The sequence below is a fragment of the Myxine glutinosa genome, chromosome 14 (genome assembly GCF_964187855.1).
Source record: "Myxine glutinosa chromosome 14, kmMyxGlut1.1, whole genome shotgun sequence".
NCBI lineage: Eukaryota > Metazoa > Chordata > Myxini > Myxiniformes > Myxinidae > Myxine > Myxine glutinosa.
The window spans coordinates 85,720,560-85,738,567 of record NC_136274.1 but is presented as its reverse complement, the minus strand read 5'-3'; the positions used below and the strand labels follow the sequence as shown (position 1 = coordinate 85,738,567).

At 43.2% G+C, this 18,008-nt stretch overlaps 1 protein-coding gene across 6 annotated transcripts in view; it reads right to left on the bottom strand.

Annotated features, from left to right (window-relative positions):
- LOC137439984 (histone-lysine N-methyltransferase 2A) overlaps positions 1-18,008 on the bottom strand; it is a 248,494-nt gene that overhangs the window by 87,491 nt on the left and 142,995 nt on the right. The window lies entirely within an intron of this gene.

Here is an 18,008-nt window from a genome sequence, read left to right as displayed (position 1 = left end):
ACAAAGTGACAAACAAACAGAAAGGTGAGAGAGAGGGAGAAAATCACAACAACCTGGAAAAAAGGAGTGTTTGGGAATGTGCTAATTTGGGGTAGAAGAGATCATGAGTGTGGGTCATTGGGAGTAGAAGAGATGAGTTTGGATGGGGGTCAACATCAGGTGTCACCTGAGGTCAGGGTGAGCACCTGTCTTGAAGCTGAATTTTTTTATTATTTAAGTTTTCCATATCGCCCGCCACAAAACCTTTCAGGCCACTGGAGGTGGGGCCTACACAAAGGAAAGTATAGTTGGTTCCACAGGTGAGAGAGAAAAAGAGCAACAAATTGGTGGAGGTGAACAGTGAGCCTTGATTTTGGGAGTTTAACAAGAGGGTGAGTGACAGACCAGGTGCGCCGAACAGAAACCTGGGATGGGCCGAGCAAAGAGAGCGCAAGACCAAAACAGAGGTTGTACAATACAGGGAGGACACGGTTGTACAATACAGGGAGGACACGGTTGTACAATACAGGGAGGACACGGTTGTACAATACAGGGAGGCCACGGTTGTACAATACAGGGAGGACACGGTTGTACAATACAGGGAGGACACGGTTGTACAATACAGGGAGGACATCGTCCTGTCTACGATGTGAAAGTAACAGACCCAGACACTCAATTCCATTCACGGTTTTATTATCAAATCATCGCAGCCAGAAGCTGAATTGTCAATGATTTACAATCTACGATTTAAGAGAGCTGTTTGTCTGTCTGTGTCGCCATTCCTCACAGATTGCTGAACGCATCTTTGTCAAACTTTCAGAGGTTCATCAGTGGGTTCCTAGGAGTGTTTTAGGCAAAACAAAGGTCATTTTGTGGTGGGAAAAAAAAAAAATCGCTCTATAGTGCGAAGACTTTTTGATAAATGATAGTTATACACAAGTACACATTCGCATAAAGAAATACAAAACAATTACCAGACATTTGAACACAAATAAATCAAACAAATCCAGAAGCGGTCGAATTTGGTGTAAAGGCTTCTTCTTCTTCCTGGACGTCATCATACTCAACTCAGAAACGTGATGAACGGCACATTCAGCAGCATATATTCAAGGAAAAGGTAAAATGGTGATTTGACATTTCTGATGGATGCTGATTTGGATGTAATTGATTTTCCATTATATTTGCGTCATTTAAAATACTAGGGCATGCCCGTACTATATCTATATCTAAAATTATATCCCCCCCTCTATTTACATGAAATGGTTTGGTCCATGAAATGTTTTGGTTCATTCGCAACGCCAAAGCGAACGGCGAACGCTTTACATGAAATGGTTTGGTGCATGAAATGTTTTGGTCCATTCGCAACGCCAAAGCGAACGGCGAACGGCTTGCGAGTACAGTGACAATCCCCCTGGGGTTTTAATTAGTTTTAAAACATCGTTTAACGCCAACATAGCGCCAACATAGTTTGCCGACGGGAAATAAATGAATACGCTCTCAAATGTGCCATCCGAGGCAGAGTGTGTTCGCCACGTTCGGCACACGCGATAGCTCGCTGCTCTCTGATTGGTTGAATCGTTTTTTGGACATAGCTCGGTAAGTAATTGTCCGATTAATATGAAACCTTGAAAAGGCACATCCTCGGGTCCCCAGCAATATACCTGGCAAGTTTCAAGTATATCGGACCCGTGGTTGTCGAGAAACAGCGGTCACAGACAAACAAACGTACAAACAAACAAACACACAGAGATTACTGGAATTATAGATAGACTAGGGCATTGCCCGTACGTGGGTGCCCGTTCCTTGCCAAAAAAAAAAAAAAACGCTACCCGTACGCTCTACCCCGCCCGTACGCCCGTAAACAAAAAATAACAACGCTCTTCGCTTCCGCCCTTCGCTCTGACTGAATTGGGAGAAATAATGCGCATAAGAAATCGAATTACGTACCGTAATGGCGGTCAGCTCGTAACGCGCACACTGTCCGGAAGTTCGCATATCGCATATCTATCTATCTATCTATTAATGCCCAATTATTCAATTATCGCCAACGTATTTTGGCTTTTTGCAATTTAATCGCAAGGAAAAGTAGAAAGAGAAGAGGGGAAAAAACGAAAAGCCTTGCCTTGCTGCAAACAGCTGCTGCAAACAACAACAACATGGAAGGCTGCACTGTCCGGAAGTTGGCATATCGCAGTTACGATTATTTTAGTGTTAATGGCCAATTATTCAATTAGCGCCAACGTATTTTGGCTGTTTGCAATTTAATCGCAAGGAAAAGTAGAAAGAGAAGAGGGAAAAAAAGAAAAGCCTTGCATTAACGCATTAACGCTTGCATTGCATTAACGGTTCGGCACACGTGATAGCTCGCTGCTCTCTGATTGGTTGAAGCGTTTTTTGGACATAGCTCGGTAGGTACTTGTCCGATTAATTACAAACCTTGAAAAGGCACATCCTCGGGTCCCCAGCAATATACCTGGCAAGTTTCAAGTATATCGGACCCGTGGTTGTCGAGAAACAGCGGTCACAGACACACAGACACACAGACAGACACACAGAGATTGCTGGAATTATAGATAGATGTTAATGTTTCTTTTTCGCTTGAGCAACGCCAGGTACTCCAGCTATAAACGCTTTTATACAGTCGTGTCTAAAAATATTGGCACCCTTGCACTTTTAAAAAAAAACTCACAATTTCCTCTAAACATAAGTTGAAATTGACAAAAGTATTTGGTTTCCATAATTCCTTATTTCACTGTTAACATTACAGAACCTTGGTTTTTGATTCCAGAACTCAATATATCCTTTTAAATCCGAAAATAAAAAGAAATGGCATTGACCAAATTATTGACACCGTAGACTTAATATTTGGTAGCACAGCCTTTGGACAAAATAACTGCAGTCAAGCGCTTCCTATAGCCATGAATGAGCTTCCTACACCTCTCTACTGGCAGTTTCGTCCACTCTTCTTGTGAAAACTGCTCCAGTTCTCCCAGATCTGAAGGGTTCCTTCTCCCAACTGCTGTTTTCAGATCTCCCCACAGGTGTTCAATGGGATTCAGATCTGGACTCATTTCATTGCTGGCCACTTCAGAACAGTCCAGCATTTTGTCTTGAACCATTCCTGCTTTTTGAAGTATATTTGGGGTCATTGTCCTGCTGCAAGACCCATGGTCTTCGACGGAGACCCAGCTTTCTAACACTGGGTTGAACATTGCGCTCCAAAAAGCCTTGGTAATCTCCTGATTTCATGATGCCATGCACACATTCAAAGCACCCGAACCGATCCTCACAATTCCAACTGCATAATTGACCCTAACAGCAGTCCCAACTACTAAAAAAGTGTTCTTTGTTAAAAACGTTTCATTCAAAAACTGTCTCCAAGCAGTTCCCATGGATGTATGAATTAAGTTAAACATAGGGGCAATACCCTGGTGCTCACCTGGTAGATTAAACAGTACACTGCACTGACTAAAGCTATTTTAAAACAATTTCAATGGTTGACAGAAGACAGGGCAGCATGAAGAATCATTCCAACATAATCATGACTTCAAACAAACAAACAAACAAACAAATACCTATTTTGGGGGGCAACACCCCGCCCCCCTCCCACCCCTGTACCTCCTCAGACCCCAATTTTTGCAATGCCGTGAACAAAAGTTGGTACATCATGGGTGATGAAGGTTGTGGTCAAGTTTCATCGAAATATTGCGTGTAGTTACAGAGGAAAAAGCAAATACCTATTTTTTGGGGGGGGGGGGGGGGGGGGGGGGGGGGTCAAACCTGGATCCAATTTGACCCCCAGTAAACTGCCTTAAACCTCGATTTTTTATAATGCTTTGAGCAAACTTTAGTCACAACATAACAAATATCATTTGTGCCAAATTTGGTCGCAATTCCATCAGCGGTTTCAGAGAAGAGGTTTCAAGTGTTTACGGTCAGACGAACAACGCGCCATCGCATAAGCTCCCCTGAACTTCGTTCCAGGTGAGCTAAAAATGAATATCAAGTATAAAAAAAAAAAAAAAAAAAAAAAACTAACCCCAGAATGAGAATCACAGTCTTGCTTAAATAAATGCATATATACACTTAGTTATGTAATCGCAAGATATGGCAAATTTTGTCATATTTCACTCCAGATTTGGACATTTATTTAGACTACAACATCCAATCATCATCTCATATCCAAATCCAGATTTTGATGATATGATTCAATTATGTAATGATAATCAATCGTGTTTCCAAGGCAAGGCACGTTTCATTAGGTCGAAATAAAATGGCGGTTTAAGAACCCAGCGAGTTGCAGTGTGATGACCAAGAATGTGGGCCGCCATATTGGTACACCACCACATCAGGTTTTTTTTTCTTCTTAGGAGCACCTCTTTAAATCATCTTCAAAAAGGATGGTATAACAAACACAAACAACCAGTTTTCATCCTTGCAATCTGTTGGAGGTCCAGGTGTATGCATGCAAGTTTGGGGCCGCTAGGTTTCATGGTTTTGGAGTTATGGAGGAGATAGACGGACGGACACCGCCTTTTATTAGTCCCCTACCGGTGTACACAGGAGGGGACTATAGGTTTGCACGCCGTCCCTCCGTCCGTCAGTCTGTCCGTCCGTCCGTCCGTCCGTCCGTCCGTCACGCAAAGAACAGTTTTCCGGACTTTTTTTCTAAACGCTTAATGCCAATGATTTCAAACTTGGCACATGGTTTCCTCATGATAAGTTACAGATCAAGTTCGAACTTCACGACGTTTCGATCATTTTTGACAGAGTTATGGCACTTTGAACTTTGGTAATTCTGATAATTCTGATGATCCTTAACTCAGTGGCATTTTAAGTTTTAATTTCCTTTAAAAAAGATTTTCTCTGCAATAATTGGACCGATTCAGATCAAATTTTCACCATAGGAGGGACTCGGTCTGTAGAATATTTTAATGGTAATTATGACGTCACATGTCACGTGGTTCGGCCGCCATATTGTTTTTCGTGAAAACACGAAAACCCCTTTTTCTCTGCAACGGCTGAACAGATCGAGGCCAAACTTTGCAGGCAGAATCGCATACCCATGACGAACAAAAAAGTCAGCGTTTTTAAGCATGACCCTTTAAAACCGAGCTCCTCCCTCATTTTTGATCCAATCGAGGGGAAACTTCACAGATCTGTTCAGCAAGTCAGTCTACTAAAATGTCCTTTTGGAATTTGCGATAGGGTGCGTGGTTTGGCAGGTATCATTAATTAAACGAAAAAAAAATAAAAAATGGATATCTCTTGTTTATTCTAGAGTTCTCCTCAAGCCGCACCGCGCACCCTCAGCCTCGTCTCGCGAACGTCAACAGCGCGACACAGCCCACGCTTTCGGGAGGGGCGGAGCCAAGCCGAGCAACATATATATATATATATACAAATCGATCATTGATCGTGAACCGGAAAATATAATAAATTACTGATATTTAGCGACTCGAAAGGTTCTTCATCAACAACTTATTTTCTCGTGCTTTTGCTGACCTGTCTGCAAGGTGTATAAATCGAAGTCCCGAGTGTGAATCACAGGTGAGCCCGTCCTGAGGTAATTAGCGATTGGGAACGATTCAGAACCTGTGGATAAATAACCCTTGGTAATTTCCCCAACAGTTTTCCGGACGACAGACTGCCGGTAGGGGACATGGATTGCAGCGCAATACTCAGAATGCTTGTTATTCTAGATATACCAGTAAAAGCCGAGGAATTAATTTTCAGTCCCCATGTTAAAGTTGCATACAGAGAAATGATCCCATATTGCTTACACTGGTCAGCGGTGCTTTGTGCCTCCAATTGCTTACACTGGTCAACAGCCAAATTGGTTCTGACTTATTTTCAACTGTTTCTAACTAATTTGGTGCCCACAAATGCGAATCTGACCTTAGAATTTCGCTATCACGTAACCTTGACGTAGTACACCATAAGTGTGGAAAAAAAATCTTTAGAGCATGCGAATTTCTTGATTAAGTCTCAATAAGTCTATTTATTGTCACAAAAAATAATATGAACTTAAAGTTTTTATTTACATCACATAAAAAAATGTAAATCTCCAAAAATAATAGTTGCGGTTTTGCCATAAAGGCAAACCCCCTATAGTTAATTACACGACAACATGTAGCCTGCAGAAGTTAGTTATTTCTTATTGAATGTAAAGATGAGCCCCTTTCCATTGTGTAATAATCGAGACCAATATGCGTTGATTTAGGCAGGATTTCAAACCTCCGTGTGGTGGAGGGAAGACATTTTGATGTAAAGGAGGGCGTAGCCAAAAGCGAAGCCCACGTGACCAATGAGGGGTCGGGGACACGTCACCAGCAAGCGACCAATGGGTTGTGAAACCTCCCCGAATGAAAGAGACGAGGACTGAAACCTTCCAAGGGGTAGCAGGGATTGAATGCCAGCACGTGACCAACCTCAGCCAATGGGGAGGCTGTGGAACATTATGGAAGCTTTTCGGGTCTGATAAAAAACCCCGCCCATCGCATTTTCACCCTCTTGCTTTTTGCTTCGCCAACACCCCTCATCAGCTTTGACTTCGCGGACGCCCTTTGTCTATCTCATCCAACCTGCAAGTGTTGAACCATCGCTCTTCGCCGACGCTAATCGCTCTTCGCCGATCCCTTGCTCTGATCCCGCTGACCTGCAAGCGTTGGCCCCTCCCGCGACTCATCTTGAAGCTGGTCGTCCAACCTGCGCTGAATCTAGCCCTGCCTGCATTGAAACTCGTCCAACCTGCGCTGAAGTTCGTTGTTCGTGCTGACTTTGAGGCAGCGGTTCATCCTTCGGACCTTACCTCATCCAGGCTGCACGTTCGGATCGAGGATCGAACTGCGCACACCAAGCGGCCACGCTCGAGTCAGTCCCTGCAAACCACCATCGGTACGAGAATAACCGGTGTGTCATTCCCTGTGTGTGAGTGTGTGAAGGCGCCTGTGGGGTTTATTATAGGTAAGGAAATAATAAGGCTGCATCTTCGTCTCTTTCTATTGCCTTGTAAATAAAAGGCTGTACATTTTGTTGTTACTTTCAAACCTGTTCGGGTACGTCTTTTCGCCATTGGCCGAGCATCATCCGAGACCGAATTTGGCTTGAATCAGGACCGTAAATCACGTCAGGTAACTTCTTGGCACGCAATAAAGTGTGGGAAGCGAGGGTTCGATCCCCGGTTTCTTCGGTCGCATGTCTTGAAGGTATTTAGGATTCTTTGACCAGCAAACTCTTCGGCGCGTGGCTGGGAGGTTGGCGATCGGAATTGCAATCGGTCGATCACAAGCTTAGTCGTGGTCGGCGGCCTCAGTGGACCTGGAGTTTGAGGGGGAGCGGGGTAATAAACTCCCCTTAGTATGTCGACAAACCCGGGATCCGCAATAATAAGAACTTTATAAATTATCACAAAAAATAATATGAACTTTAAGTTTTTATTTACATCACATTAAAAGTGCTTCTGAACTTTACTTTTGAGTTTGTAGGAGCAATCACTTTCACGCTGTAAAGTCCAACAGTAGTCGCCCATCATGTTTGGATTGAATCAGCCTTGATATCGAGTCTCCATGATGGCAATTTCCTGGTGAAACCTTTCTCCATGTTCATCACTGACAGCGCCAAGATTTTATGGAAAGAAGTCCAGATGAGAATGGAAGAAATGTATCGAGAGACATTTGAGCACCGAGCACCTGGTAACTCTTCAACATCTTGCCCACAAGCTCTTCATAAATTGGTGCTCGAAAATTTCCAAGGTAATTGTTAGCAAGAGCCACAAAGCTATCCCAAGCAATGCTTTCCAGCTGAGATAGTCTCGTTACAAAGTCCTGATTAGTGAGTTCAAGACGAATTTGAGGACCATTGAAAACACCCGCCTTTACTTTGGCCTCAGATACAATGCCTTGGAACTTCATTTACAAGTAGTGGAAGGCAGCACCATGTTGATCCATGGCCTTCACAAAGTTATTTATCAAACCAAGTTTCAAATGAAGTGGTGGTAAGAATACCTTCTCAGTGTCAACAAGAGGTTTGTGAAGAGAGTTGAACCTTCCAGTCATATCTTTCTGTCGCACCGGCCATTCCTTTTGTGTGTAATGCTTAGCGTCTGCTCTGCTGTCCCTTAAACAAAGAAAACACATGTGCTTTGTGTAACCTTGCTGAAGTCCGAGAAGCAAGCTGATCACCTTCAGGTCCCCACAGATGTGCCATGATGTGTTTTGTAGTCAATAGCAGCCAACAGAGTCCTCATCGTTTCATAACTTTCATTCATTTCATGGGCACGTGCAATTGGAACAGAAGGAAGCTCATTTCCATTATGGAGAAGGACTGCTTTAAGTGTGTTCTTCCCTGAATCTATGAACAACCTCCATTCTTCTCTTTGACAAGGAAGAGACTTACAAAGGTGTTCCATTAACGACACAACATCATGACAGTAACAAAGCTCGTCGTCCATCTTGAAATACATTGAGAGCTCCACATGTCTAAGGCGGAAACTGGTGGTACGAACTCAATCTTGCAGCAGGTTCCATTGCTTGAGTCGAGATCCAAGGAGTTCACTTTTCTCCTTGGGTAGGTTAAGGTCCCTTATAAGGTCATGCAGCTCTACCTGACTGATAAGGTGGGGCTCCCTGCTTTTTGAATCTTCTTGAAAGTCGGCATCCATGCAACTATCCTCCACACTAGATTCTGATTCGCTTGTGCTATTTAAAGGAGGATTTGGAACTGGCAGCTCAGGGCAATGGAGTACTGGCTTGAGAGCAGAAGGTACGTTAGGATACTTGATCTTAGACCGCGTTTTCACTGAATACCCTTTGGTGTTGGTGAGGCAGAAGCAGCAGTCAGAACAGTGATCCTTTGGTTCATGCCAAACCATTGGTACGGCGAAAGGCATACCGGATGGACGTTTACCACACATCCATTCATTCAAGTGGTTTACACAGGGCTTGCATACTATGTGGGGTGCCCACTTCTTGTCTTGATCACCAACAGGGCATTTGAAGTTATGCTTGTACGCTCCTTTAACTCTCCTTGCAATTGGTTTCTTCAAGCTTTTAGGTGTAAAGAGCCCACAGATGTAGCAAAAAGTGTCCGATGCATTCATACAGTGACGGCGCTCCATTGCAATCCAAGACAGATCAGGTAGTAGTATATACAATCTGAAATGAAACGTATGATTAACTAAGCTTTTTATACTCGTCGTAGTCAACGTGTGGCCCTGAATGGGTTTCTCTCATCTCCTCTTCCTGTTCAGGCTGGAGTTCCCCAAGGTAGTGTTCTGGGCCCTGTGCTTTTTCTGGTCTTCATCAATGATCTCTCTGACTCTCTTGAAAATCCTCTCTATCTCTTTGCTGACGACTCTACTCTCTGTCGCTCCATTCCTCATCCCTCAGATCGGCAGTCTGCAGCCTCCTCACTCTCTGCAGACCTGGACAAAATCACAGACTGGTCAAACAAGTGGAACATGTCTTTCAATCCTGACAAATCTCACACTCTTACAATGTCTCTCCGAAAGGACCGACTGGACAACCCTCCCATCTACTTTCTCAACAATCCTCTCCAAGAAGTTCTGTCGCTCAAGCTTTTGGGTCTCACTATCTGCCATGATCTTTCTTGGGAAAACCACATTTCCAAGCTGGCCTCCAAAGCCAGTCGCCGACTGGGCATCCTCCGTCGTGCGAAGTCCTTCCTTGGCACACCTGAGCTCCTCACCACATACAAGGCTTTCATCCGCAGCTCAATGGAATACTGTTCCCCCCTCTGGGCTGGTGCTCCTGCCTCACACCTTGCTCGGCTTCACGCTGTTGAGGCCAAAGCTTTCAGAATCATTGGAATCTCCTGCGATGTAGTCAACGCCGAGGGCCTTTCACTCACTCACCGCAGGCAGGTTGGTGGTCTTTCTGTCTTCTACCGACTCCTCTCCGGCCTTGCTCCCCCAGCTCTCTCTGTGCTCTGTCCCCCCAATATTCCTTCAGGTCGCACAAGATCTGCCTGCAACCCTCTTCTGGTTAAACTGCCAAAGTCTAGGCTCTCTGCTCACCTTCACTCTTTCATTCCCCTTTTCTCCCGCCTCTGGAACAAACTCCCCCACTCCCTTCAATCCCACTCCTCCCTCCAGGTCTTTAAAACAGCTGTTCACCACCATCTCTTATCTTCCCCCATCGAAAACCTTGATCTTTTCTACCCCCGGTAATTCACCCCAGAGTCCTTGCAGTGTTCATATGTTTTAATCCTCTCCCACCTCCCCCCAAGTCCTCCCGATGTCCCTGTTCTCAAATGTTGTGTTTGTGTCCTTCCCCCTCTCTTTTGTGTCCTTCCCCCTCTCTCACCATCTTGTCTACCGCTCCCCTTGTGTTTTGTGTGTCGGTTTGTCTTTTTGTGTGATTAATGTTAGCTCTTTCACGAGCCTCGATCTTGTATACAAAAAAAAAAAAAATAAAAAAAATAAAATAAAATAAATACTTTATAGTAGTATATATACAATCTGAAATGGATGTGTGTGTGTGTGTGTGTGTGTGTGTGTGTGTGTGTGTGTGTGTGTGTGTGTGTGTGTGTGTGTGTGTGTGTGTGTGTGTGTGTGTGTGTTGTGTGTGTAAAAAGTTTTGTTTATTTAATTTGATTTCGTACAAAATCCTCTATATACTAAATATATATTAGTTAGGCAGTTAAGAGGAAGCATCGTTCATTTTTTCAGGAAAGCACCAAATTTGGCACAGATGTAGTATGGACCTATACAATTGTTTTCCTGAGGGGCGCCCAAAAATTCAGAAAATTCAAAAAATCCAAAAAAATGTCCTGGATGCCGTGAAAAAGGGGAGAAAACGGGTATTGATTCGAACTGTAGATTCTGATATTGTGGTCTTGGCAATAGCACACTACTTTACCTACCAGTCACACGGTGTGGAGGAACTCTGGATTGCCATTGGCACTGGTAAAAGCTACCGCTACCTTGCCATCCATAAAATTGCCACCGGCCTTGGCCGCAGGAAGTCCGAGTCTTTGCCATTATTTCATGCCTTCACTGGCTGCGACACAGTCATTTTTTGCCCAAATTGGGAAAAAGACAGCCTGGAAGGCTTGGGAGGCATACCCCAGCATCACGCAGACCTTTCATGCTCTCGCTTATAGGCCATCTGTGGACGCTATTACTATGGAACTACAGAGCATAGAAAGATATGTTGCCATCCTCTATGACCGGACTACTGAGATAAAGACAGTGAATGACATGCGCCGACACTTGTTCACGAAGAAGGCAAGAACAATTGATCACATTCCCCCAACAGCAGACGCCTTCGAACAACACCTAAAACGTGCATGTTTTCAGGCTGGACACGTATGGAGTCAGGAACTTGTGCCCTACCCAGAACTTCCATCACCAGATGATTGGGGCTGGATGAAAACAGGGACTTCTTGGACACCAATTTGGACCACAATACCACTGATACAGGAGGCATGTTCAGAGCTTACAAGCTGCCATTGTAAGTCGGCCTGCAAAGGCAACTGTAAATGCTCCAGGGCAAATCTGCCCTGCACATCACTGTGTGACTGCGATGGAGTGCTTGTAGTACTACACGTTTGTGCGAGACCCTCGACCTTTCAGGTGCCCACAATATTTTTAGTTAAAACTGCAACTGTGTGTAACTTTGATTAATTAATACCATTCCATTGTTATCAGAGACCAATAAAACAATGTGTATCACTTGGAATTGAAATTTTACCTAAAATACTATGAGAGATTCAAGGAAAATGGAAACACCATGGCGGCCATCTTGAAATTAAAGATGATGGATGCCAATCTTTATGCAATTGATCCCATTGGATTCAGAGACCATGAAAACATGGGGTAAGACACTGGAACTGTGGTGTTATCGCTCATAGTATAGAAGTTATTGAGGGAAATAGGTCACAGAGGGCGGTCATGTTGAAATTCAATATGGCGGCCACCAGGGGGTTCTGAATTTTTGGGCGCCCCTCAGGAAAACAATTGTATAGGTCCATACTACATCTGTCCCAAATTTGGTGCTTTCCTGAAAAAATGAACGATACGCCCTATTTTTCGGTCTTAACTGCCTAAGTATATATACACACATAAACAACAACAGGCATTTTAACCATTTTCCCTGCAAGAGCGAGGGTTAGCCTTGCGGTCCCCATGACAATCTTCTCCATTTTGCCCTATTTTCAGCATCTCCCCTGGTTAACCCCCTTGCCCGCATTTCTTCTTCCACCATCTTTAGCCAAGTCTTTCTCGGTCTTCCCGTCCTCTACTTCCTTCTACATTCATTTCCATAACTCTTCTCAACCAGTCACCTTCATCCTTCCTCAACAAACGACCAAACCATCTCAAACTGTTTCTCTTCACAGGCTCTATTCCCATCATTTTTCGCAATTCATCATTTGTCTTCCTCTCTCTCAACGATACTCCACACATCCACCGAACCATTCGCATTTCCACCCTTTCCAGACTCCGTTGCTGCTCTACGTTCATTACCCATGTCTCGCTCCCATAAATCATAACACAACTCACACATGCAGCATACACCTTTTCCTTCAGCTTCAACGACATTCCCCTCCTCGTCAGCACGCCACTCAGTTCCCGAAACTTCTTCCATGCACATCTCACTCCAGCAACCGTTGCCGAGTCTGATCCACCTTCTCCATTCAGCATGTCTCCGAGGTAGCAAAATGTTTTCACACCTTCCAGCTTCACGCCGTCTCCAAGATCCAACTCAACATTTCCTCCATCCGCAGCTCCCTCTGTGCACACCTTACACTTGAATGCAGCTGCCACACTGGTTAATGACCCTCTCAATCCACTACATTTTTGATGAACCCACTCAGCGCACATTGTACATTGAATGGAATTCACTCCGACACCCTTCCTGCACACAGCACACGGCCACTTACCAGTTCTTTCCACCTCACCACATGCTTTACACTTGCCATTACCTTCGTTTTTCCGATATTCACCTTCAGACCTTTTGTCTCCATACATTCCTTCCACTAGTTCATCTTCTCTTTCAGTCCACCCATACTTTCTGCGATCAACACCAGATCATCTGCATCCAACAACTCCCACGGTAAACCCTCCTTTACGTTCCGAGCCAGCACCTCCATCACAGCTACAAATAGTAGTGGACTTATTACCGACCCCTGATGCACTCCCACCTTCACCTCAAACTCACCACTGTTCCCGTCCTTCGTCCTTACAGCTGTGTGCGCTCTTTTGTACATTGCCATCACTACTTTGATCAACCATTCCTCCACTCCTAATTTCCTCAATGCCCATGTCACTACTTCACGTGGAAGCCTATCGAATGCTTTCTCCAGATCAACAAACCGAAGAAACAACTTCTTCCTCTTCTCCATGTACTTCTCCTGCAACTGCCTCACAATAAAAAGCACGTCTGTCGTTCCTCTTCCTGGCATAAATCCAAACTGCATTTCGTCAATCTTCACTTTCTTCCTTATCCTACTCTCCAACACCCTTTCCAATACCTTCATTCCATGCTCCAATAACTTTATCGCTCGATACAAGCCACAGTCCAGAGGGTCACCTTTCCCCTTGTATAGAGGGACGAGGGTACTCAGTTCCCAATCCACTGGAATGCGGCCTTCTTTCACCACCAGATTGCAGATCTCTGTCATTCTCTTCACACCCCAATTTCCCGCTGCCTTCAACATATCTCCCACAACTCCCGTCGGCCCTCCCGCATTTCTACTCTTCATTGCTTTTATCGCTTCCTCAACTTCCTTCCAGGTTATCTTCTCTGCCGGTCCTAAAACTGGGTTACTCTCCATGTTGCCATTCCATTCATTCTCTGCATTCAACAGTATTTCCATATATCTCTTCCATCTTCCTTTAATTCCATCTTGGTCCACAACGATTTGTCCCACTTCATCCTTCAAGCAACTCACCCCCATCAGATCACACCTCTCTTTCGCTATCTGCTTTGGAATCCTGAATACCGCTCTCTGACCCTCTTCCAAATCCAGGCATTCTCCGAACATTTTCCTACATGCCTCCTGCGCCTTTGCAACCTCTTTCTTTGCAGACTTCTTGGCTGCCTTATAACTTTCATGATCTGCCTTTTCTCTCCCCATACCCTTCGCCTTCTGCCACTCCTTGAACTTCGTCCTCTTCTCGTCAATCTTCTTTCCAACCTAATCATCCCACCACCATGTTTCCGAGTGCCTCGGTGGTCCTTTTGTCCATCCACATACCTCACCAACGGCTCCCAACAGACTATCTTTCATTGACATCCAACCACTTTCAAGCTCAACCACATCATCCTCCACCATAATCAGCCTCTCTTTTAATGCCTCCCTCACTGTCACCTCTTTCAACCTCCATACCTTCATTCTCGGTTGGTACTTCACCCGCCGAGCTTTCCTCGCACCTTTCACCCTTATGTCACAGACAACCAAGTGGTGCTGTGAAACAGCCTCCTCCCCCGGGATCAACTTTGTGTCCCAGAGGTTCCCCCTATCTCGCCTACGCAACAGCAGGTAATCAACGGTTGTCATCGACCCATCTGACGTGTATGTAACAAGCTTATTATCCTCTTTCTAGAACTGAGTATAACAAATCAACAAATCAGCTCCATCAGCAAACTCCAAAATCCTTTCACCTTCTCCATTTCTCACACCATATCCGTAACCCCCATGAACTCCCTCAAAACCATCTATACTCCTTCCCACATGTCCATTTAGGTCTCCTCCTACCACAACAACTTCCTCATCTTTCACGTTTTCCATCAGCTTCTCTATCGCACACCAGAACCTGTCCTTCTCTTCATCGCTCCGATCAACCTGCGGAGCATATCCCAAGATGACGTTCATCAAGAGCTTTCCAATCATCATTTTCGCCATCATCAACCTTTCACTCACTCGAGTCACACTCACCACACTGTCTACAAACTCCTCAGAAAACAGGACACCAACACCATTCACACCTTCTGGGCACCCTTGATTGATATGTGTGTATGTGTGTATATGAGTATATGTGTGTGTGTGTGTATGTATATATATATATATATATATGTATATATATATGTATATATATATATATATATATATATATATATATATATATATATATATATATATATATATATATATATATATATATATATATATATATATATATAAATAAAAGACCACCGTTTAGAGGCCATTTTTCCCCGCAAAGCGGGGGTTGGCCTTTTCGGGGACCGTGGTAGTTGTTGTTTTTTGGTCCCCTTTTTTTGTCCTACTTTTTCCACATGCGAAATTTGCATTTATGTTTATTTAAATTATACAATGGACTACAAAATGTAAATGTTTCATGATATTTGTTATCTTATATCACCTTTATCTATCAATATTGTTGAAATGAAGATCAAATAGCTGCATGTTGAAATATGTTGAAAAAATCAAAACTTTACACGGGGTGTACTTACTTTTTCACGTGACTGTATATAACTGTATATATCTATATATATCTATAAATATCTACATATATCTATATATATCTATCTATATATATATCTATATCTATCTATATATATATATCTATATCTATCTATATATATATATATATATATATATATATCTATATATCTATATATATCTATCCATATATATATCTCTATATCTATATATATATATATATATCTATATATCTATCTCTATATATATATCTATATATCTATCTATATATATATATCTATATATCTATCTATCTATCTGTCTATCTATATATATATATATATATATAGATAGATAGAATGGCTGAAACATATATATATATATACTGAAAACATTGAAACTGAAAACACTGAAACACTGAAACACTGAAAAACACTGAAAACCAACATATACTGAAACGCAAAAGAAACTTACCACCATTGAAACCTTTAAATATCAACAATAACACTGCGTGTAGTAAATGTGTGAACTTATTTGTGGACAATAGTGTCCTCACTGTCAGACAAAACGGTCACGGATGGTTACTTGAACCTTCAATGGTCACTTCATAGCACAGCTGTTGAACAGCCGTTTTGACTGTCAGTGATTAGCCAAGGGGTACGGGATGATTTTAATGAGCTGCACGTGATGTCTTGATATTGGCTTTAAAAAGGCCAGTGCAAAATGGGCATTTCAATCAACATGCCACGATTGTCAAGGGATAAACGGCAGCGTGCCCTGGGCATGCTGCAAGGCGGACTGAGCTACCGTGAGGTGGCACGTCGCCTTGGCTGTTCACACCAGACGATATCGGCCCTGGTGGACAGAGACACCCTCCACAACTCTGCAGATGACAGACCTCGATCAGGGAGGCCAAGAGTCACCACTGCAAGGCAGGACAGGCAGATGGTCCGAAGTCACCTGCGGGATCGATTCCGTCCAGCATCCCGCACTGCGGCAGAAACTCCGGGACATCCAAACCCATGGATCTCCAATGATACTGCACAAAGACGACTGCATGACTATGGTCTGACTGCCAGAAGACCATACAGAGGCCCCGTGATGATGGCTGCCCATCGCCGCAACCGACAGAGATGGTGCCAGCAGCATCAGCGGTGGACCTTGGCGCAGTGGAACGAGGTCGCTTTCAGCGATGAGTCAAGGTTCTGTGTGGACAGTCCTGATGGGCGTGAGCGTGTCTGGAGAAGAACTGGCGAGCGATATGCCGATTGTTGCGTGCGTCAAGCCAACAGGTGGGGTGGCCCAAGTGTGATTGTGTGGGCCGCCATATCAGGCCGGTACAGGACGCCACTGGTGGTTGTGGATGGGAATCTTAATGCCCAGCGGTATGTGGATAACATCCTGCGACCTCATCTGCTGCCATTCCTGCTAGACCACCCAGAACTGAGAACCTTTCAGCATGACAATGCTCGTCCCCATGCTGCTCGCTTTACCACTGCATTTCTCGAAGGCGAGAACATCAACACCATGCAGTGGCCTGCGCTCTCCCCTGACCTGAATCCCATAGAGCACCTGTGGGATGAGCTTGGGAGACGCGTAGTTGGCAGGGCCAGGACACGGGCAGAGCTGCTTCAGACATTGAGGACTGAGTGGGACAGAATCCAGCAGCAATCCATCCAAAGACTGGTAGGCAGTATACGCCGACGATGCACTGCCTGTATCCAAAACAATGGTGGCCACACACGCTATTGAAAGGGGACTGACATTGCACCCTGTGCTGTTCTGTACTGTAGAACAAACTGATGAGATGTGTATCTTGGTCAAAAACTTGACATGTCATCAATAAAATGCCAATGTTTCAATTAGCAATTGTTGGTTTGTTTTATTTTGAACTGTTACAATTTTATTACATTTCAAACAAGTGATAAGTTTCTTTTGCGTTTTCGGTCTTTTTGAAGTTGGTCAAAATGGTCAAATTTTTTGGTCAAAATGCCCATTTTGCACTGGCCTTTTAAAAGCCAATATCAAGACATCACGTGCAGCTCATTAAAATCATCCCGTACCCTTTGGCTAATCACTGACAGTCAAAACGGCTGTTCAACAGCTGTGCTATGAAGTGACCATTGAAGGTTCAAGTGACCATCCGTGACCGTTTTGTCTGACAGTGAGGACACTATTGTCCACAAATAAGTTCACACATTTACTACACGGTGTTATTGTTGATATTTAAAGGTTTCAAAGGTGGTAAGTTTCTTTTGCGTTTCAGTATGTATGTATGTATGTATATATATATATATGTATATATGTATATATGTGTATATATATGTATATATATATATATATGTATATGTATATATATATATATGTATATGTATATGTATATGTATATATATATGTATATGTGTATATATATATATATATATATATATATATATATATATATATATATATATATATATATATATATATATATATATATATATATATATATATATATATATATATATATATATATATATATATATATATATATATATATATATATGTGTATCTCATATATATATACACATCTCATATATATATATATATATGTATATATATATATGTATATATATATATATACA